This window comes from Psammomys obesus, unplaced genomic scaffold (assembly GCF_907164565.1).
Source record: "Psammomys obesus unplaced genomic scaffold, mPsaObe1.curated_primary_1811, whole genome shotgun sequence".
Taxonomy (NCBI): Eukaryota; Metazoa; Chordata; class Mammalia; order Rodentia; family Muridae; genus Psammomys; species Psammomys obesus.
In genome coordinates this window covers 15074446-15098101 of record NW_026596117.1, presented here as the reverse complement: position 1 = coordinate 15098101, position 23656 = coordinate 15074446, and the positions used below count along the sequence as shown (strand labels likewise).

At 39.9% G+C, this 23656-nt stretch overlaps 1 protein-coding gene across 1 annotated transcript in view; it reads right to left on the bottom strand.

Annotated features, from left to right (window-relative positions):
• Positions 1-23656, bottom strand: part of LOC129692922 (cytochrome c oxidase subunit 7B2, mitochondrial-like) — a 128892-nt gene that overhangs the window by 74846 nt on the left and 30390 nt on the right. Inside the window, exons 2-3 of the mRNA XM_055629462.1 lie at positions 19702-19754; positions 18345-18367 (exon numbers count right to left, since the gene is read on the bottom strand). The gene's annotated coding sequence lies outside the window, so the exon portion shown is untranslated. The remainder of the gene's footprint in view (positions 1-18344; positions 18368-19701; positions 19755-23656) is intronic.

The window sequence follows — 23656 nt, the reverse complement described above, 5'->3', positions numbered from 1 at the left end:
AATCAAAATAACCCTGAGATTTCACCTTATACCCATCAAAATGGCTAAGATCAAAAACTCAAGTGACAATACATGCTGGAGAGGTTGTGGAGAAAGGGGAACCCTCCTCCATTACTGGTGGAAATGTAAATTTGTACAAACATTTTGGAAATCAATCTGGTGCTTTCTCAGACAATTAGGAATAGTGCTTCCTCAAGATCCAACTATACCACTCCCAGGCATATATCCAAAAGATGCTCAAATACACAACAAGAACATTTGCTCAAACATGTTTGTAGTAGCTTTAATTGTAATAACCAGAATATGGAATCAACCCAGATGTCCCTAAACTGAGGAATGGATACAAAAATTGGGATACATTTACACAATGGAATACTACTCAGCAATCAAAAATGAGGAAATCATGAAATTTGCAGGCAAATGGTGGGATCTAGAAAAGATCATCCTGAGTAAGGTCCCCAAAAGGAGAAACACACACACAGTATATACTCACTTATAAGTGGGTACTAGACCTATAAGATAGGATAAACCTACTAAAATCTGTACACCTAAAGAAGATAAAGAAAAAAGAGGACCTGGGGTAAGATGATCAATCTTCACTAAGAAAGATAAACGGGATAGACATTAGAAGTAGGAGAAAACAAGTAACAGGACAGAAGCCTACCACAGAGGGCCTCTGAAAGTCTCTACCTAGCAGTGTATCAAAGCAGATACTGAGACTTAAAACCAAACCTTCAGCAGAGTGTAGGGAATCATATGAGGGAGAGTTAGTAAAACCTAGAGAGGACAGGAGCTCTACAAGGACCAAATACATCTGGGCACAGGGGACTTTTATGAGACTGTATCTCCAAACAAGAACTATATATGGCTATAACCTACAACCCCTGCTTGGATGTAGCCCATGGTAGCTCGGTATCCAAGTGGGTACCCTAGTAAGGGGAACAGGCACTGTTTCTGCCATAAACTCAATGGCTGGCTCTTGACCCCCCCCCCCACACACACACACAGACACCCAAGGGTGAGCAACCCTGCTAGGCCCCAGAGGAGGACTTTGTAGCCAGTCCTGAAGATACCTGATAAGCTAGGATCAGATGAAAAAGAAGGAAGACCTCCCCTAACAGTGGACTTGGAAAGGGGCAGGGAGGAAATGAGTGAGAGAAGGTGGGATTGGGAGGGAATGAGGGAGCGGGCCACAGCTGGGATACAAAGTTAATAAACTGTAACTAATATTAATAAAAAATTAATTAAAAGATGGCCAATATTTGTGAAACATAGTTTAGCAAAAAGAATATATAAATTATTTTAACATTAAACGTCTCAATGCTAATCAAAACAGATTACACTAAGAATGGCCTAGGAGGCGGGGCAAGATGGCGGCGCCGGGAGGACTCTCATTCTGAGGAGCAGCACAGCAGGATTGGCATAGTGACCAGCAATCAGAACTCGTGGCCATAAAACACAAGTGGTTGTGTTTCACAGGTGAGAGGATATCCCACGGTGGGGGATTCAATCAGCTTTAACTCACCTGGCTAAACCTCAGAAGAGATCCCGGTTCCGCCAGGCTATTGGTCGTCAGCCCGGGGCTACACGCCAGCGCGATCTGGTCACGGTCCCCGACTGAACTGTGGGCCCACAACACCATAGACTGGATTTCCCAGTAGAGATATAACCCCACGGAGCAGGAAACAATTGGGACCGACCCCAGGTTACCCAGACATCCCCGGGAAAAGACTCGGGTTCCACGGGTGCCCCAAGAGCCAGCCTGGACCCAGAGCCGGGAACCCAGGCTCCTGCACGGAGCCCAGTCTGCGCGCGAGATTCGCCGCCTCAGATAGAACTATGGGCACCAGGGCACCAGGGCACCAGACTGCGTGTCTCTGGCAGGAGGAAACCCCCAGCAAAGGGGGTCAGCAGCGCTAACGCTTAGGACACCCAGCACCAAAACACTTCCTGGACACACGCAGACTCTAGTGCAGGCAGGAGCGCTGTGCTCTGTGGCCATTGTTGAGTTCCCCTGGGGCACTGGGACACACAGCTACATCCTCGAACCTGCAGGAGCCAAAGAGCCATTACAGCAGCCCTCAGATACTGTGCCAGGGAACGGCCAGTTGTCCCTGGCTAGACTGCCAAAACTGTGGGAATCCCTGATCCTTCAGGGGGGCTGCACCCACAGTGTCTGGACCAGATTGGTGCCTGCAGCCGCCATCCCAGACAGAGACACACAGCTTCTGGTCCAGAGTGAGGCACCCAGCCTCCAGACCAGAGCAGCGCCCCCAGGCGCCAACTCAACCTAGGTGCACATTCTCCAGGTCCAGAGCTGAGCAATCAGCCTTTGGCCTAGAGACTTGCTGAGTGCACCTCCCACTTTCTCAGACAGAACTGTGCGCCCCAGAATAACAGACTGAGTTTCTCTGTTGGGAGAAAACCCCACAGCTAGGGAATCAGCAGTTTCTTCAAGAGGACTGTACATGGAAATTCAGTGAGCAGCAGCACACTAAATTTATAACAAGAAACCCAGCAGTGGGGCAGCTGTCTTGAGAAATTTTATGGGTAAGAGGAGATCCCCCCCCTGCCTAACATAGACCACAGCTACTACCCAGGGCTATAAACCTGAGGTGAGCAGTGGTAACTCCGGAGAAACACTGGCCATACAGTGACCATAACCAAAAAGCAGAGAAGGACTCCTTCAGGAAAAATCATCTTCCGGCCAACGGGATACTCCCTACCTCAGGACTCCAGGAAGCACAGAAACTAACAGCCAACACCTAAATCAGCCCAATGGGTAGAGGTCAGCGTAAAGGCTCAACCAACAAAAGACAGAGCAATTTGGCATCTCCAGAACCCAGCCATCCAGGGGCGAACAGCCCTGAACAATGCAGCATAATAGAAAATCAAGAAGATGACCTTACATCTACGTTGATGAAGAGAATAATAGAGGAAACAGATAAAATACGTAAAGAATTAGAGGAAGATAAAACCAAACAGATCATGGCTATCCGTAAAGAAATGGAGGAAGATAAAGACAAGCAGATTAGGGCCATCCGTGAAGAAATATGGGAAGATGCAGCCAAACAGCTTGTGGCCTTCAGAGAAGAAGTAATTAAATCACTGAAAGAAATCAAGAGACAGAGTTGAAGGAACTAAAAGAAAAAGAGGAAAATACAAGCAGACAGGTGAAGGAAGTAAACAAAACAACTCAAGACCTGAAGATAGAACTAGAAAAATTAAAGAAAACACAAATGGAGGAAATAATGGAGAAGAAGAATTTAGGGAAGAAAACGGGAACTACAGAGGTAAGCATAACCAACAGAATACAAGAAATGGAAGAAAGAATCTCAGGTGTAGAAGATACAATGGAAGAAATCGATGTATCTGTCAAAGAAAATGTTAAATCCAAAAAATTCCTGACACAGACTGTCCAAGAAATCCAAGACAATATGAAAAGACAAAACCTAAGAATAATAGGAATAGAGGAAAAAGAAGACTCCCTTCTCCAAGGCCCAGAAAATATTTTCAACAAAATCATTGAAGAAAATTTCCCCAAGTTAAAGGAGAAGCCAATAAGGATACACGAGGCCTACAGAACACCCAACAAATTTGACCAGAAAAGAAAATCCTCCCGCCACATAATAATCAAAACAGTAAGTATACAGAACAAAGGAAAAATACTAAAAGCTGCAAGGGAAAAAGGCCAAGTAACATATAACGGCAAACCCATTAGAATCACACCTGACTTTTCAACAGAAACTATGAAAGCCAGAAGGGCCTGGACAGATATCATGCAGACCCTAAGAGAACACAGATGTCAACCCAGGCTACTATACCGTGCAAAACTCTCAGTCCTCATAGATGGAGAAAACAAGATATTCAATGACAAAACCAAATTTCAACAATACCTACACACAAATCCAGCATTACAGAAGACACTGGAAGGGAAAATACAACCCAAGAAAATTAGCTTCTGTCAAGAAAACACAGGAAATAATTAACCTTACTACAGCAAAACAAAAAGCAACCAAGCACACAACCTTATAAACACATCGAACATCAAAATCAAAGGATCTAACAGCCACTGGTCATTAATTTCTGTCAACATATATGGACTCAACTCTCCAGTAAAAAGACACAGATTAACAGAATGGATATGTAAACAAAACCCAGCAATCTGTTGCATACAAGAAACACACCTAAGACACAAAGATACCTGAAGGTAAAAGGTTGGAAGACGACTTTCCAAGCAAATGGACCCAAGAACCAAGCAGGAGTAGCCATTCTAATATCTGATAAAATAGACTTTCAACCAAAATTAATAAAAAGAGATGGGAAGGACACTTCATACTCATCAAGGGAAAATTCCACCAGGAAGACATCACAATCCTGAACATCTATGCCCCAAATACAAGAGCACCCACATTTGTAAAAGAAATATTGATAAAATTTAAACCACATATAGATCCCCACACATTAATAGTGGGAGACTTCAACACCCCACTCTCAACAAAGGACAGGTCAACAAAACAGAAATTAAACAAAGAAACAATATCTCTGACAGAGGTCATGAATCAAATGGACCTCACAGACATCTACAGAACTTTACACCTAAACACAAAAGAATTTACCTTCTTCTCAGCACCTCATGGAACCTTCTCCAAAACAGACCATATAGTTGGTCACAAAGCAAGCCTCAACAGACAAAAGAAGACTGAAATAATCCCTTGTATCCTGTCTGATCACCATGGAATGAAGCTGGACTTCAACAACAACAGAAATAGCAAAAACCTACACACACATGGAAACTGAACAACTTGTTACTAAATGACAGCTGGGTCAGGGAAGAAATAAAGAAAGAAATTAAAGCCTTTCTAGAACTCAATGAAAATGAAGACACAACATACCCTAACTTGTGGGACACAATGAAAGCAGTGCTAAGAGGAAAGTTCATAGCACTAAGTGCCTTCAAGAAGAAATTCGAAACAGCTCATTCAAGCAACTTAATGGCCCACTTAAAAACCCTAGAAAAAGAAGAAGCAGACACACAAAAAAGGAGTAGACGGCTGGAAATAATCAAACTCATGGCTGAAATCAATCAATTAGAAACAAATAAAACAATTCAAAGAATCAATGAAACCAAGAGCTGGTTCTTTGAGAAAATCAACAAGATCGACAAACCCTTAGCCAAGCTAACTAAAAGGCAGAGAGACACCACCCAAATCAACAAAATCAGAAATGAAAGGGGGGACATAACTACAGACACTGAGGAAATCCAAACAATCATTAGGACTTACTTCAAAAGTCTATATGCCACAAAATTTGAAAATCTAAATGAAATGGACAATTTTCTTGATCGATTTGACTCACCAAAGCTGAATCAGGACCAGGTAAATCAATTAAATAGTCCTATATGCCCCAAAGAAATAGAAGCAGTCATCAAAAGTCTCCCATCCAAAAAAAGCCCAGGACCAGATGGCTTCAGCGCAGAATTCTACCAGACCTTCAAAGAAGAGCTAACTCCTATTCTCTTCAAACTATTCCACAAAATAGAAACAGAAGGAACATTACCAAACTCATTCTATGAAGCCACAATCACCTTGGTACCTAAACCTCACAAGAAGAGAATTTCAGGCCAATCTCCCTTATGAACATTGATGCAAAAATACTTAACAAAATACTTGCAAACCGGATCCAAGAACACATCAAAGATATTATCCAGTATGACCAAGTAGGCTTCATCCCAGGTATGCAGGGGTGGTTCAATATACGGAAATCCATCAATGTGCTCCACCATATTAACAAACTGAAAGAAAAAAACCACATGATAATCTCCCTAGATGCTGAAAAAGCATTTCATAAAATCCAACATCCATTCATGTTTAAAGTACTGGAGAAATCAGGGATACAAGGCACATACCTAAACATAGTAAAGGCGATATACAGCAAGCCTATAGCCAACATCAAACTGAACGGAGAGAAACTTAAAGCAATCCCACTGAAATCAGGGACAAGACAAGGCTGCCCACTGTATCCATACCTCTTCAACATAGTGCTGGAAGTCCTTGCTAGAGCAATAAGACAGTCGAAGGAGATCAAGGGGATACAGATGGGAAAGGAAGAAGTCAAATTATCACTATTTGCAGATGATATGATAGTATATATGAGTGACCCCAAACACTCTACCAGGGAACTCCTACAGCTGAACAACAACTTCAGCAAAGTGGCCGGAAACAAAATTAACTCAAAAAAATCAGTAGCACTCCTGCATTCAAAAGACAAAAGGGCTGAGAAAGAAATTAGAGAAACAACACCCTTCACAATAGCCACAAAGGACATAAAGTACCTTGGTGTAACCCTAACCAAACAAGTCAAAGACTTGTATGAAAAAAATTTCAAGTCTCTGAAGAAAGAATTAGAGGAAAATATGAGAAGATGAAAAGATCTCCCGTGCTCATGGCTTGGCAGGATTAACATAGTAAAAATGGCCATCTTACCAAAAGCAATCTACAGATTTAATGCAATTCCCATCAAATTGCCAACACAATTCTTTACATACCTGGAAAGAAAAATTCTCAACTTCGTATGGAATAACAAGAAACCGAGAACTGCTAAAACAATCCTCTACAATAAAAGATCTTCTGGAGGTATCTCCATCCCTGATCTCAAGCTGTACTCAAGCGCAACAGTTATAAAAACTGCATGGTACTGGCATAGAAACAGAATGGTGGATCAATGGAATCGAACAGAAGACCCAGAAATAAACCCACACACTTACGGACACCTGATTTTTGACAAAGATGCCAAAACCATACAATGGAAAAAAGATAGCATCTTCAACAAATGGTGCTGGTCCAACTGGATGTCTACATGTAGAAAAATGAAAATAGATCCATACTTATCACCCTGCACAAAACTGAAGTCCAAGTGGATCAAAGACCTCAACATAAAACCAGACACATTAAATCGGCTAGAAAAAAATGTGGGGAATACCCTAGAACTCATTGGTACAGGAGAAAACTTCCTGAACAGAACACCAACAGCACAGGCTCTAAGAGCAACAATCAATAAATGGGACCTCATGAAATTGAAAAGCTTCTGTAAAGCAAAGGACACCATCATCAAAACAAAGCGAATGCCTACAGATTGGGAAAGAATCATCACCAACCCTTTATCTGACAGAGGACTCATATCCAATATATATAAAGAACTAAAGATGCTGAAAAGCAACAAACCAAGTCATCCACTTAAAAAATGGGGTACAGAGCTAAATAGAGAATTCTCTGCAGAGGAATATCGAATGGCAGAGAAGCACTTAAAGAAATGCTCAACCTCATTAGCCATTAGGGAAATGCAAATCAAAACAACCCTGAGATTTCACCTTACACCTATCAGAATGGCCAAGATGAAAAACTCAAGGGACAACACATGCTGGAGAGGTTGTGGAGAAAGGGGAACCCTTCTCCACTGCTGGTGGGAATGTAAACTGGTACAACCACTCTGGAAATCAATCTGGCGCTTTCTCAGACAACTAGGAATAGTGCTTCCTCAAGATCCAGCCATACCACTCCTAGGCATATACCCAAAAGAGGCGCAAGTACACAAAGAGGACATTTGCTCAACCATGTTTGTAGCAGCTTTATTTGTAATAGCCAGAAGCTGGAAACAACCCAGATGCCCCTCAACTGAAGAATGGATGCAGAAACTGTGGTACATCTATACAATGGAGTATTACTCAGCAATGAAAAATAAGGAAATCATGAAATTTGCAGGTAAATGGTGGGACCTGGAAAGGATCATCCTGAGTGAGTTGTCCCAGAAGCAAAAAGACATGCATGGTATATACTCACTCATATAAACATACAATATAAATTAACCCACTAAAATCTGTACATGTAAACAAACTAAGCAAAAGAGAAGACCCTAACTAAAATGTTCAATCCCCATCCTGAAAGGCAAAGAGGATGGACATCAGAAGAAAAAGAAAATAGGAAACAACCTCGGAACCTGCTATAGAGGGCCTCTGAAAGCCAGAAGAAAACAGGAAACAACCTTGGAACCTGCCACAGAGGGCCTCTGAAAGCTTCTGCAGTATAGACTGTCAAAGCAGATGCTGAGCCTGATGGCCAACTTATGGGCAGAGTGAATGGAATTTTATGTAAGAAGTGGGAAATAGTAAGAGCTGGAGGGGATAGGAACTCCACAAGGAGAGCAACAGAACAAGATAATTTGAACACAGGGAACTTCCCAGAAAATCATACTCCAACCAAGAACTATTCGTGGAGATGACCTGGAACCCCTGCACAGGTGTAGCCCATGGCAGTTCAGTGTCCAAGTGGTTTACATAGTAATGGGAAGAGGGACTGCCTCTGACATAATCTGATTGGCCTGCTCGTTGATCACTTCCCCTTGAGGGGGAAGCAGCCTTACCAGGCCACAGTAGAGGACAATGCAGCCACTTTTGATGAGAACTGATAGACTAAGATCAGAAAGAAGAGGAGAACTTCCCCTATCAGTGGACTTGGGGAGTGACATGCATGCAGAAAGGGGAGGGAGGGTGGGATCGGGAGGGGAGGAGGGAGGGGCTTATGAGGGGATACAAAATGAATAAAGTGTAATTAATAAAAAAAAAACTCACCAACCCCACGGTAATCCATTTAAATTTTAAGCACAAATTATATATTTTCTGTATAAAGAACAACCTATGCCGATTTCTTATTATTCTGTGGCATTTGTAGTATTGTATTTTCATTTTTAAAAATATATTTTTAATTTAAAAAAAAGAATGGCCTATATTTTTCCTAACATATTTGATAATATACAGTATATACAGTAGTGATGAGATGACCTTAAGATATAAACATTATTCTTCACTGCTGGTAAAAACAATACTATAATCATAATAAAGGACAATTTGCAAACTCCATCAATATTACAGGTACCTCCAGGTATACTTGCACTGAGGCAAAATAGTATGCAGGTCATAAGATTTGTAATTTTTAACAAAATTAGTAAACTCAGTACTTCGTAGCTTGAAAATATCCTACGATGATAATGATTGCTTCTAAAACCAGTAAAAAATAAAACATGACAACAACAAAAACATTGTTTGTTGTGAGATTTAGTTCAGTGAAAAAGTAGGAACAAGAGCTGAGAGGTGGCTCAGCACTAAAAATGTACTGTTCTTGCAGAAGACATGAGTTTGCCTATAACTCCAGCTGTAGGGGGTCTGATGCTCTCTTCTGGCCTCCAGGGCACTGGCCATACATTCTCTCCTCCCTCTCCTTCACTCCCCTTTCCCCCAATACACACCACAAACAAAACAAAGCAACTCAGGTGTCCAACTCAGATGTTCATCAATAGAAAATTCAGCCACATAAAGGAATGAAGCTGGATAAACTTGAAAACAGAATACAAAGTGAAGTGAGTGCATGCAATAATGGTCAATATGATAATATTTATATGAACTGAGAAAGAAAAAACCAGAGAGGCAAAGTGCATTAGAGATTCCCATGTTGTAGAAAGATAAAAACAAGATGCTATATGAAATAGTTATTCTGTTTCGGGTAATGAAAATATTTTTATATAAAAAGTGGTGATTGTTTTAGGCAACACTGTGAATACTATGACTACCACTGAATTCTAAAATCACTTAAATGGATACTCTATACTATCTATTATTTGTTTTGTTCTTCAAGATAGGGTTTCTATGTGAAATAAGGCTGGCCTGGACTCACTTTTGTAGACCAGGCTGGCCATCGAACTCACAGAGATCAACCTGATTCTGCTTCCTGAGTGCTGGGGTTAAAGGCATGAGCTACCATTCCCAGCTACTGTATACTATCTTATTCTGGTTTCCACTGTTACTAATGCAATACTACAGACTGAGTAAATTTAAAAATAGTGGGATTATTTTGCCTCCTAGCTCTTGTCCGAGGTTAAAGGATTACATCTGGCGAAAGTCTACTTACTAACAGTGTCCTACAGCAATACAGAAGGAGTATGCTTCTGTCTGGACTCTACTCAGATATGGCCACCTTTACCTGCAGACTCCATCCTGTCTAATCCCCATCACCTCCCAAAGCTCCCACCTATAAACCACCAGAGTGAGTTTTATGATTCTCAAAACATAGAACTTGTATTTTACAGTAACAGAAAAGATCATGCAGCCTTCTGCTTTATATGTTTCTATGCTATGTCTTGATTTTTTTGTCTGTTACACTTCAAAATTACCAAAGATGGTAAAGCATGAAAAAAGAGCACAATAACAATAAAAATGAAAATGGAAAACTTAAGTATTAAATGATCAGAACTTAATTTAAAAGGTCAAATTTGAAGTAATTGAAATTATCAATACTGAAAGCATAGAGAAAAACTTAAAATGGATTTTTACTGAAACTTAGACATCTAAAGTTTGAAAAACAGTATTACCTTTGGATATTATTAATTCTATAGAATTATACATTTAAAAATAGTAAAATGAATGTTTTACAACATCCAATTCTGGTTTCATTTGGTCTTGAGACAGTTGTTTCTTGTTTGTTTTAGTGCAGATTTTGAAGTGTATATTCATCATAGCAAACGTGAAATCAACATAGAGAAAATTCTGGATTTTGACTAAATGTTTTAGGAGTCTTGGGTCATGAGACAAACTACACAAAGAAATTAAAGCAAATACCATTCCTTCTGACATCCGGGTTATTACCAGAAGATGAATGTGAAGAATACATCACATGTCCCATAGGTCAGGCAACCGACTCAGTTCAAATATTTTCAAGAAAATATTACAAAAGCTGGCACATTCTACAACAGCATTGAATTAAGAAAGACAGTATAAAAGCCTCTGTTCTATGACATTCAGCATTGTGCAAGATAACTTGTACTGCCATAAGTAAAGGCTGTCTCCCTTACAGTTTTTAAAGTCTCTCACGCTCTCTCTCTATCCCTGTCAAACACACACACACACGTGCGCGCACACACACACACACCAATATTCTTGTGATATTCAGTATGTCTTTATTAGATAATTTAAAATAGACACTATTGCCCCTTATTACATAAAATAATCATGCAGAATATACTCATAAAGCCAAAATACCTATTATCCTTTTTAGTCACTCTGAATTTTTAGGAAGATAGGTTTTGCATTACAAATGAACTATCAGAGAACTCTATCAGACCCTTGTACTCATGCATCAAAGCATATTTAGTCCGTAATTCCTAGCTGGCATCAAAGTATAGACTACGTTGTGATCAACATATCTAGATGGTTTATGTAGTAGTATTCATAGCTACTTCCAAAACAAGGTTCTTATGCACACTGGAGACATATTATTCAAACCTACACCAATGGCAACTTTCCTCTTATTCATCTACTGGTTTTACCAAGATGTCAGAAAAAAAAACAGCAATTCTCTCAATTTTCTTTCTGTACTTTATCCCAAGACCCCAAAATTCTAAACTGCAACCTCAAAATCTAGCCCAACCCCAAAATTTCCTCATTGTGTTCATTTTGATTTTGCTGGGACTCTTCCAGTACAGAGTGTACACTAAAGCAAACAACCAACAGATAATCATCTCTACATCAGGTGCTGAAATCTATGCCAGTGTCCCTGAACCTTCTTTTGAATTAGGTTCTTTGAGCATTGAATGCCACTTCTGTACAATGACACATTATAATTTTTATGTCTTGGGATCCTTGTTTCATTTTAGCTCATTTGAACCTCGTTGGTTTTATAAATAGGGTCCTTATTATGGTCTGCATCTGGCTTCCCTCAAAGAGACTTTTCCAAGAGGCCTGGAGCAGAGCAGCCTATTTCTGTGCTCTCTTGGGGATTCTTGTTCCCTAGACCTCCCTCTCTGTATTTTGTTCCGAGCTGTTGGCTGCCTGATGTTTTGATGCTGCTGTCCATTAACTAACTCTTGTCTTTCAACAACTGAGCTTCAGTGTCTTGTTTACCACCTCCCTCTTTTTAGCTTCTGGCTTACTGTTTTTCAGTCTGTATGTCAAGAGAATCCCTGGCAACTTCCTGTGTTAGTTTCTGCCCCTTCTGTAGATTGCTCTCACCAATTTGGCTTTCCAAAGACAGCCTGTCAGTAACTTCAAGTGGGAGTTTTATCTTTAGTTGCCTAGACTGTACTCATTTTCATGATTATTAAGAGGCAGCAAGGCTGACACTTACAGATAAGTGACTACCTACACTGTGTCATGTAAGGGAACAAGAAAGAGGTTCTGCCCCTGAAGGCTCATATCTCACGTGATAGATTCATTTCCAGGTTTTACAATATGTGCTATTTTTTAGGGATTCCCTGGCCAAATGGATATATTCTTGTCTGCTTATCTTCATATTTTCTCCATGTGCATTCTGTGAGGCTATCTCATATGGCATTGCATACTGTAATGCATTTTATCTTTTTGTGCTTTCATAAGATCAAAGGACATTTGCACAAGAGTGATGTTTAAAACTTAGTGTCATTTTTTCTCTACTAAAAAATCTGGGCCCAGGGGTCTTTTCTGAGACTGAAAATCCAACAAAGGACCATTCATGGAGATAACCTAGAACCCCTGCACAGAGGTAGCCTATGGCATTTCAGTCTCCAAGTGTGTTTCCTAGTAAGGGGAAGAGAGACTGTCTCTAACATGAACTCAGTGGCATGCTCTTTGATCACCTCCCCCTGAAGGAAGAGCAGCCTTGCCAGGCCACGGAGGAAGACAATCAGTCCTGATGAGACCTGATAGACTAGACTAGGGTCAGATGGAAGGGGAGGATGAGCTCCCCCTATCAGTGCACTGGTGGAGGGTCAAGGGGAGAAGAGAAAGTGAGGATGAGATTGGAAGTGGAAGAGTGAGGGGGCTAGAGTTGGGATACAAAGTGAATAAACCATAATTAATTTTAAAAATAAATAAATTTAAAAAACTTAGTGTCTAAACAAGTATACTGTAGCAACAGAATACAACACATGATTTGTGAATTTAAAAATACCCTTCTTTGAGGAGAAGTGGAGAGTGGGGGAGCACGGTATGAGGATTGGGCTGGGAGAAGAGGAGGGACGTGGCTGTGATCAGGCCATAAAGTGATTAAATAAATAATGAAAATACAAAATACAATTGGGTGGAGGCCCACACCTTTAATCTCACCACTTGTTGGCAGAGGTAGCTGGATCTCTTTGAGTTCAAAGCTAGCCTGGGAAACCCTGTTTTGAAAAAAAGAAAAACAAACAAACAACAAAATACTAACAAAAATACAAAATATAAGTAAAGCAAAGAAAAACATATGCTATTAACTTATCAATTATGGAATTATGAAATAGAAACCCCTAGAAACAATGGTTTAAATCCAACACAGTGGTTATAAGAAAAAGCACCCCCTATCAGTGGACTTGGAAGGGGCAGAGAGGAGATGAGGAGATTGGAAAAGAAAGAGGGAGGAGGCTACGGCTGCGATACAAGTGAATGGCCTGTGATTAAAATTTAAAAAATAACAATAATAAAAGAAAAAACACTTACTGGTTTTAGCCTACAAGTTCAAGAATGTCAGGGTTCAAATCTGAACAAACCCTGGTCTTTCTTTTCCTCACAGATATAAGACAGATATCAACACACACAATTTCCAGGATTGAAGAAAGAATAAGAGGAAGGAATAAAGATAAGGCAATGATAGACTGTCTCTCATAGTAATAAATGAACAAATGAGTGTGTGTTGCATACAGCACCAAAGGCTACATGCTGTTGAAAGAGTTGATATAAATGAAGCAGGGTAAAATTGGCCTCCTGTTGTAGTAGTTAGCATGAGTAGGCCTTTCAAACTACCAGCTTCAATCCTGAACAAATTAGCGGGTTTTATGGGATCCTAACATAAGACCTCCTCCCTTTTTTATTAAATTTTTTTCATGGACTTCACAAATACTGTTTTTCCTTAACACTTTCTGTATTATTCCCAGCACTGCTATTCAATTGGTGATATAACATCATTTACCTTTCAAGTTACACTTTGTATCCTAGTTAGGGTTACTATAGCTATGATAAAACACCATAACCAAAAGCAAGTTGGAGAGAAAAAGGTTCATTTGGCTTCCACTTCCATACCACTGTATCATTAAAGGAAGCCACGGTAAGAATAGTGCAGGAGACAGGAGCCTCTGTTGAAGCCATGGAAGACTGCTTGCTTCCTGGCTTGCTATTCATGGCTTGCTCTGCCTGTTTTCTTATAGAACCCATCTGCCCATGGGTAGCCCCATTCACAACAGTATAAATAACTCAAACATCTGGGATTCACTCATGATCTTCTGGGTTCCTCCAAAGTGCTTGGGTCACTTCTATGGCTCTTCCCTCTGCATCACAAATACTGTTTGTCTCCAAGGCTCAGGCCAGCTTCACCTCGCACCTGTTGCTGTCCTTGTCATTCATCCCATTTGGAGATGTACTGACATGTCCAAAAATGCTGGAGTCTCTGGTTGAAATGTGGCTACACTTTCACCGTTAGCACCTCCCTGTTTGTCTTCAGGGACTCCAACCTTGTCAAAGAAAGCCAAACCTCAGTTGCTCTCCAAGGCCACTTCATGCCTTTAAACCCAGCACCACCTGGGTGACTCTTATACTAAGTTCTGCTCCCAGAACAAGGTGCAACCTTGGTGGCCTCTGAAACACAACCTGCACTGTTGACTCTGAGGAAGGACTTCCAAATGACTAACCTCATTGACTGCTGGTTTCTTCTTATTCATCATCAGTCTCTCAGAACTAGCTGACCAGCCCCAATAGTCTCAGAAAAACAAAGGGTTCACTTTGGTGGTTCAGGTATCTTGTTAATCACAGTTGATTCTTCATCCCCAACTAACCAGAATAGAAGATTACTAATTCAAAATAGTAAATGGCTCTGAAAGAGTCATTAAGAAACTCTCAAACACCCTTTTAAAACCTAACAAGCCAGTCCTCCAATGTCTGCATTTGTTCTCCACATTCTCATCTTCGAAACTCCCAAGAACAGCATCACCCAAAATTACAAAGTCATTCCAAAACCCTCCCCAAACACATGGTCAGGTCTGTCACAGAAATACAACCACTGTCCTGGTCCCACTTTCTGTCCGACTTAAGAGTTACTAAGGCTGTGATAAAACAGCATGACCAAAAAACAAGCTGGGGAGAAGAGACTTTATTTGGTTTGCCCTTCCATATCACTGCTCATCATTAAAGTATGTCAGGACAGGAACTCAAACAGAGCAGGAACCTGAAGACAGAGCTGAGCAGATGCCATGGAAGAGAGCCCACTTACTGGCTTAATCCTTGTGGCTTGCCCATCCTGCTTTCTTATAAGACCCAGGACTCCCTGACCAGGGATGGCCCCATCCACAATGAGCCGGTCCCCTCCATATCAATCAGTAATTTAAAAAAAGGCCTTACAAGCCTGCCTACAGCCAGGTCTCATGGGGGCATTTTCTCAACTGCAGTTCCCTTTTGTCCAGTGACTCTGGCTGTGTCAAGTCAACATAAAACCAGCTAGCACGCTCTGTAAAATGAAATCGCAAATAAAGGGTCTTTAGAGTTGGCTACTGAAGAGATGCATTATGTGTTGTACAATTTTTGTCTGGAAAAGTGTCCTAGAAGGTAAAGGTGAGCATGAAAAGGACTCACTAAATAAGAGTGGTACAGAAGGGCATTGGCTACATGAAGGCATAGGGAAGATGAGAAGGGAAGCATTCTATCATTTGCAAAGGTTTCAGTAAGACCCAACACAAAGTTCAAGAGTAGAGACAATGGTAATGAGTTAAGCTAGAATCAAAGTAAGCAGGAACAAAGACAAAAGACACTGACTCATTTTAAATGGTTATTAATTATATACTTTAGGGAAATTAGCCATGTTCCAGTAGGTACAATTTATTGGTATGGGGTAAAACTAGAGTCAGGGAGTCCAATGAAGAGACTCTGTTCTAATTGTCTAGCATAAAAGTATAAACTAAAACAGTACCAGAGGATTTGGAAATGTAAAGACTGATTTCACAACTATTAAACAAGTTCAAAATTAAAAAGCTAATTAACCAGGTGCACTTGAGCATGGAACAAAGGGAGCCTGCATATCTCTTGGGCAGAAATGAGGATAAAAAATTAGCATAGCTCTGATTCTTTTTCATTCACTCACTGATTCAACATGAGAGTTAAACTGTTTTTCATGAGCTTGATGCATGCTGAGTCACGTGATACCTTATCCTAGTGCGCATAAGAACATGCATAGCTACTTATATCCTGTTCATCTAGTCAGGTCCCAAAAGACAAAACAGCTCCAACACAAAAGCAAGCAGTCTCCAAAAAGCAGCCAAAAACCTACATACACTACATTTTCTTTACTGATTATCTGATATGCATGTATGTCTTCTGCAACTTGCCTAATGTAAACACACAATAAACTCAGATACGCAGCAATCTTTTTATTGTGTAGATTTTAGTCCTTTGGTTATATGCTCCTAAATGGATTCTAGTGGTAGATCTTGGTATAGGCAATGATTAAAAACATGTAATATAGGATATACCTACTAAACTCTGTACATCTAAAGAAACTGATCAAGAGAGAGGACTTTGACTAAAATGCTCAATTCCTATCCAGAAAGGCAAAGAGGATAGACATCAGAAGTAGAAGAAAAGAGGAAACAAGTTAGGAACCTGCCACAGAGGGCCTCTGAAAGGCTCTACCCTGCAGACTATCAAAGCAGATGCTGAGACTTATGGCCAACTGTTGGGCAGAGTACATGGAATCTTATGAAAGAAGTGGGAAATAGTAAGATCTGGAGAGGACAGGAACTCCACAAGGAGAGCAACAGAACCAGAAAATTTGAACACAGGGGTCTTTCCAGAGATTCATACTCCAACCAAGTACCATGCATGGAGATAACCTAGACCCCCTGCACAGATGTAGCCCATGGCAGTTCAGTGTCCAAGTGGGTTCCATAGTTATGGGAAAAGGGACTGCCTCTGACATAATCTGATTGGCCTCCTCTTTGATCACCTCCCCCTGAGTAAGGAGCAGCCTTGCCAGGCCACAGAAGATGACAATGCAGCCACTCCTGATGAGATCTGATAGACTAAGATCAGAAGGAAGGAGAGGGGGACCTCCCCTATCAGTGGACTTGGGGAAAGCCATGCATGAAGAAGGAGGAGGGAAGGTGAGACTAAGAGGGGAGAAGAGAGGGGTTTATGGGGAACACAAAGTGAATAAAGTGTAATTAATAAAAGTTTTAAAAAAACAACAATAAATGTGAACACCCAGGTACAAGAAACAAAAGCAAATTTACAAATATAATATACTTATATTTGTATTATATTTGTAAATATAATTATATTTGTATTATATTTGTATAATATAATTATAGTATAATTATATCAAACCATAAGACTGTCCAGAGCACAGAAAACAATCAAAACAATGTGCTTTTGAACTATCATGGAAGAGCTGCTTCCTAGAGCAAATATAAAGGACAAATGGAAAATAGGCAGCACTAGGATCTGTTAAACAAAGAACAGGGTTGTTCACATGGAATCTCCATGGTGAGCTACTTAGTAACCTTCAAAACTATTATTCATGAGACAATAAACATCATTTTGGCCACTATAACAATGTAAGAGAAAAATCTGCTAATAAAAAAATCAGAAAAATACCTATAAGAAGCACAAAGGGAGCTTCACAAAAACAATACAAATACGTGGTTACATAAAGAAAATGGCAAAGTGCATAAGAACAAGTTTAGAAAAATTAAAAGATATGCTGAATAAGAAAGAAACAAGCAGCATTTTAAAATATGTACATCCTATATCCTCCTTTTCTATTATGTATAATAGTGCAACATTTAATGCTAACCCTAGTTTGAGACAGTTTCCCTGAAGAATTAAGTTCCCAAAGTAATTCTGGTTTCCCTGTAAATGCACACATCTCAGAAGAGCCCCTCAGTGTCTCCAAAATCCTGGTTTCATCTATGTGCATGTATTATGTGACTGTTAGTCCTTATGATAATACCATCAACAGTTGTAGTTATGAATGTGTGCAATCATTAATGTGGTTGTATACCCATTACATAATTAGGAATGGTTGATCAGGATCGTGACTTCCACATTTGGGAGTTCTCTAATAGTATCTACAGAGATGTCTTATATAAAGAAATGCTCACTCTGCCGAAGTCTGACATAGAGTGAGCCTGAACTATAAAGTATATATTAACAATGCCCGGTGACATGTATTTTGCATTCTTCCTTAAAATATGAGTCACTGGTCTGCCCAAACACCACAATTTCTATTTTTCTATTGTAAATGTGAAAAGTAAGATTGGAACACAGTTACAAAAAAAAAGGGGGGGGGGCTACTCTAAGTACATACCTGGTTGATGGTGAAAGGGGAATCTACAAAAGAAGACAAAAACAAAGCCATCTTAATACAGTAGCCCTGCGACTGTCACAGTGATGACACAAACAAAGCTTGTAAGGAACAATCAGTAACATTTAGTCTAGAAAGGGAGAATAGGAGAAAATAATTACCACTGAGAAATCTATAGATGTGTGTTTTAAAATATTACATGCAATTTCACTTCACAAGGATGATTTAATTACTTCTAAATACAAGGAAAACTAGCAGTTATAAATCAGTACTCTGCTGATCATGACTGGGAATATTTGGCAAGACATTCTTACTGGGTGGCAGGGGAAAGCTAAGATCCCTGAACATGGTACAGGATGAGGAGTATTTACGTTTCAAGGTCAGTAGCTATAGAGGAAGAGCATGCTTCTAGAAGGTCTCAAGATTTGTGTCATTTCTCACATGATGGACAAACATAATCCAGTTTTCTTGTTTAATTATCAAAATGCCATGAATTTACCAAGAATGAATTGTTTACAGCAATTTACCACAACAAGGTTAACATCAAAAATCATAGATACTGTCACAATTACATTAGTATGTATAACTGCACAATTACTAAGTGATACATTAGCATAAGAGAAAGAACTTTAGAAATCACATATTCCCATATTCTGCTTTCATACTGATCCTAGATATGAGCAAGGATAGAAAAACCTTTCTACTGCATTTCAGTGGAAAGCTACACACAATACACATGCTGTTCAAGCTAGCATGAAAAGAAGGCCCATCGCCATCTGATAGTAAAGGGAGATTCTTTAAAAAATAAAATAAAAATGTAAAATTTCCATAAACATATGATTATACAGTCACACCAGGGGGCGCTCTTAACACTAAAATGATAAATGACATTTTAAAATACTTGGTGGTCTCAGCTGGCCAAAAAGATTTTTTTTTCTAATTAGATACTATTTTCACGTGCTTCTCTCTTGTGTATGTTAGCTGACAGTACATATATTTTCTTCTGCAGTCTACTGTTGGTGTGGTTAACACTATGAAGTTAAATATCACAGAAAGCTTTTTCTCCTGATAATGTTTTATTTTGGAAATATTTTGTCAAATTAACTTGTATTGACCTCTTATTCTTCCCATCATTAGACTGAATCCTATTAACATAAATAGTGTCGTTAAGTACAAACATTTAAAATATGGTACCCTTGTGAACTCTATTTTTTTAACAAACTCCCTTATCAGACCTTTTAATTCCTTCCACCACCACCCCATAAAAAAGGAATGTGTGAGTGTGAATGATAGAGACAATATGTGTGTGTGTGTGTGTGTGTGTGTGCACTGTAACCCACTCTCCTTATTTTCTCATTACCTGCAGAGTCCTTCGAGTGCAGACAATCTCCTCAAAAGTTCTGACCCAGCTTCCTACAAACACAGTAGAAAAAGCAATATGAGTTTTCAGAGAAACTGAAAACGAGGACAGATGAGTATGTTGTGTTACCCAGAAAACATCACAGACTATTCCATCAGAACCAAATGTTTGCATACAAAGGACATGTAATTAAAGAAAGAAAGAAACTGTAAGAAAAAAACTGTAAACTTTTCTCAACCCCAGTTGGGATTACTCTTATCTGTACACAACCTCCATAAGTGATAACCACATTCTTGCAGGGAATGGGGATCTTAAACAAGAGCTCACACAATGTCAGTGTTGTAAGATGGTATGTGTCATGATGAAAAAGAGTAGAGCTGAGCTTTATGAGCACTATTTGGAATAAACAACAACGGCAGGGAAAGCAAAGAATTCTTTTGTGTCTCCTTTCCCAAAGAAAGTGTGCAAGTTAGCAATTCATCTGAAGAAAATAGGCCTCCAGCAAATACAAAATGGCCAGAAAGGGCCTATACATGGAACTGTGTATCATCTACTCAAAGTATAGCAAACAAGCAAGTTTGGGGAATGCATGAAAAAAATTTTCAAGAAGAACAAAGACTAGAGTATGTAGTTTTTTTGGGGTTTTTTTTTTAATTTTATTTTTCTTTTTGGTTACATTTTGTTAACTCTGTGTCCCAGCTGTATCCCGCTCCCTCATTCCCTCCCCAACCCCACACTCCCTCCCTGGTCTCCTCCCTGCCCCTTTCCAAGTCCACTGATAGGGGAGGACCTCCTCCCCTTTCATCTGACCCTGTTTTATCAGGTATCTTCAGGGCTGGCTGCAAAGTCCTCCTCTGTGGCCTAACAGACTGCTCCTCCCCTGGGGGGGGGGGGGGTCAAACAGCCATCCCCTTGAGATCCTGTTAGAAATAGTCCGTGTTCCCCTTACTTTGGAAAACTAGTTGGTTACTGAGCTACCACGGGCCACATCCGAGCAGAAGTTCTAGGTTATATCCATAGATGGTCCTTGGTTGAGTGTCAGTCTCAGAAAAGACCCTGTGCCCGGATATATTTGGTCCTTGTAGAGCTCCTATCCTTTCCATATCATACTAACTTCCCTTCTTTCATATGATTCCCTGCACTCTGCCGAGGGTTTGGTTATGAGTCTTAGTGTCATTCTGAGTGAAGTATCCCAGAAGGAGAAAGACAAACTTGGTATATACTCGCTTATATAGACCTACAAGATATGATAAACATAATGAAATCTACACACCTAAAGAAGATAATCAAGAAAGTGGACACAGGCGAAGGTGATTAATCCTCATTTAGAAAGACAAATGGGATGTGCATTGAATGTATGACAGGAGTCTACCACAAAAGGCATCTGAAAGACTCTAGAGTATGTAGTTTTGCAGAGAATGAAGTAGGGAGAACTTTGATGAAGAAGAAATAGTTTGGAAATAGGTGGAACAAAATTTTCTGATAAGTAAATATGACATATAAAAGAATGTGAGGTATGCGATGATACACATGTCTTTGATGTGAGCAACTGAAAGGAAAGTTGGCAATTTGAGGTACTGAAAAATCATGTCATTAGAAAAACTGATTTGGGGCTGTGCATTCATGAAATATAAGCTGTCTAGAAGGCATAATTTTTTAAATTTTATTTTTTTCCTCTTTTTTATTTTTATTTTTATTAATTACACTTTATTCACTTTGTATCCCCCCATAAGCTCCTCCCTCCTCCCCTTCCGATCCCAACCTCCCAACCCCTTCTTCACGCATGCCCCTCCCCAAGTCCACAGATAGGGGAGGTCCTCCTCTCCTTTCTGATCTTAGTCTATCAGATCTCATCAGGAGTGGCTGCATTGTCATCTTCTGTAGCCTGGTAAGGCTGCTCCCTCTTAATTACAATTTACTCACTTTGTATCCCAGCTGTAACCCCCTCCCGCATCCCTTCCCAATCCAACTCTCCCTCCCTCTTCTCCTCCCATGCCCCTCTCCAGGTCCACTGATAAAGGAGTTCCTCCTCCCCTTCCATCTGACCCTCATCTACCAGCTCTCATCAGGACTGACTGCATTGTCTTCCTCTGTGGACTGGCAAGGCTGCTCACCCCTCAGGGGGGAGGTGATCAAAGTGCCAGCCCATGAGTTTATAATTTTAAAAACATGAGATACATGAGCGAGTGAGTGACAAAATAAAAATGAAATGCAGAGAACTATCCACAGACAGTGGACTTCTAGGTGTCCCACTCTCTTCACCTTCTGGTGTTCACACCCCTCTATGATTTTCAACTGGCTAATCAACTTCTGCAAAGGAACACATCAGAGAACCTGCAAGGACAAACACTAAGGGCCACTAGCTGCCACTTCACAAAACCACCAGACTGCACTCAACAGAAGACCCCTTCCTTCCCATGCCTTAAGGAAATAAAGTCTTCCAGCAACCTGAAAAAGTGTGAAAAATAAATCTCTTACTCAGATAACATCCCAGTTGCAGATGACAGCCTGAGTGCAGTCATAAAAGAGGATTCAGCTGAGTTATGACTAGACGTCTGCTCCACAGAAACTGAGATTGTAAAATGGGTGTTATTTTAAAACGCCAAGTTTATGGTAATTTGTTATGCACCAGTAGAAAGTAACATAAACCCTAGGCGGCTGCAAAATTTAGAGGCCAGGCAGATATGAAGGGCAAAAAAATACAAAGAAAGAAAGGCCAATGACGTCAGAGAGAAATCAAGAGAATTTGTTCAAGAAACAGATTGCTAGTTTTCTCCAAGAGGCAGCAGCAAAAAGAAAAGGGCAAGATGAGCCTATGGGCCTGATGGACGCTGCCAGGTAATGAGCAATTAAAGGTGCTAGAAAGCAGGTCCAGCCACTTATTTCTGTCCTTATAGTCCTCCTCCTTCACACTTTCTAGAACAAATGGTAAGAAGGGTTGATGTCATACAGGGACTGGTAGAAGCCAGAATGGATTTGTGTTCTTCCTGCTGTAGGTTCCCCTACACTAATAACCCTAAACTTTCAGCCAAAAGCTTTGCAGCTGATTTTTACCAATGATGATCTATCCTGCCAAACTTTTGGGAAGTCTTGGAGCTTTATAATCTAGTCATCTGTTAACTGATAAAGTAAATGACATTCAGTCTTATTAAAAGCTTTAGAAGACCCAATTAGTGCCAAAGCTGTGATACTTCACTGTTTATAAGGCTTTGAAGGTTGATATTTCAAAACTGGCTAACAACACCAATCAAAGTTGGCTCATTTTAATTACTAAGTAGCTAACATAGCCTATTTTTAAACTTTTCATTGTTACATGACATGCTTAGATTGCCTTTTAATTTATTTTTCAAAAACTCAATAGAAGTCAATCTAATGAACATGTATTATATTCAAGGTCCTGAACTAACTAGGTCTTGTTTGGTGAAAGCAACTCCCTGCCCCTTTTATGTAACATCTGAAATCTGCACACACACTTCCACTATTTATAAAGTAATGCCACACAAAGACTTCTGTGCCCTAAAGTGATTGGAATTCAGCCTTTATCTTGATTCGTCTATGGTTAGCATCCTATTTTCCAACAGTGCTTTGAAAGCAATTTCTCCTCCTCTCATTCAATGGAGACTTAGTGAGGGCTTCCTCAGTTACGTAAGGGCATAAAAGCAGAGAAGGTATTTAAGCTTACAGTTTTAAAAGCACATCCCAAGTATAACCTTTTTCCTCTACTTCTTCAATATCTATAATTATAAAGAGTATTCATACTTAAACTACATACTTTTTTTTAAGTCAATTTACTCACAAGATTTATGCGTTTGAGTCCTGTTTCAATATGATACCATGTAGACTATTCAAACACCTTTCAGCATGAAACAGTTAAATCTTCTGTGTGTCTTGGATGGTATAAAAAATCACTAGGATAATTATTTTTAATATGTCAACATGAAATATATGTAGCGCA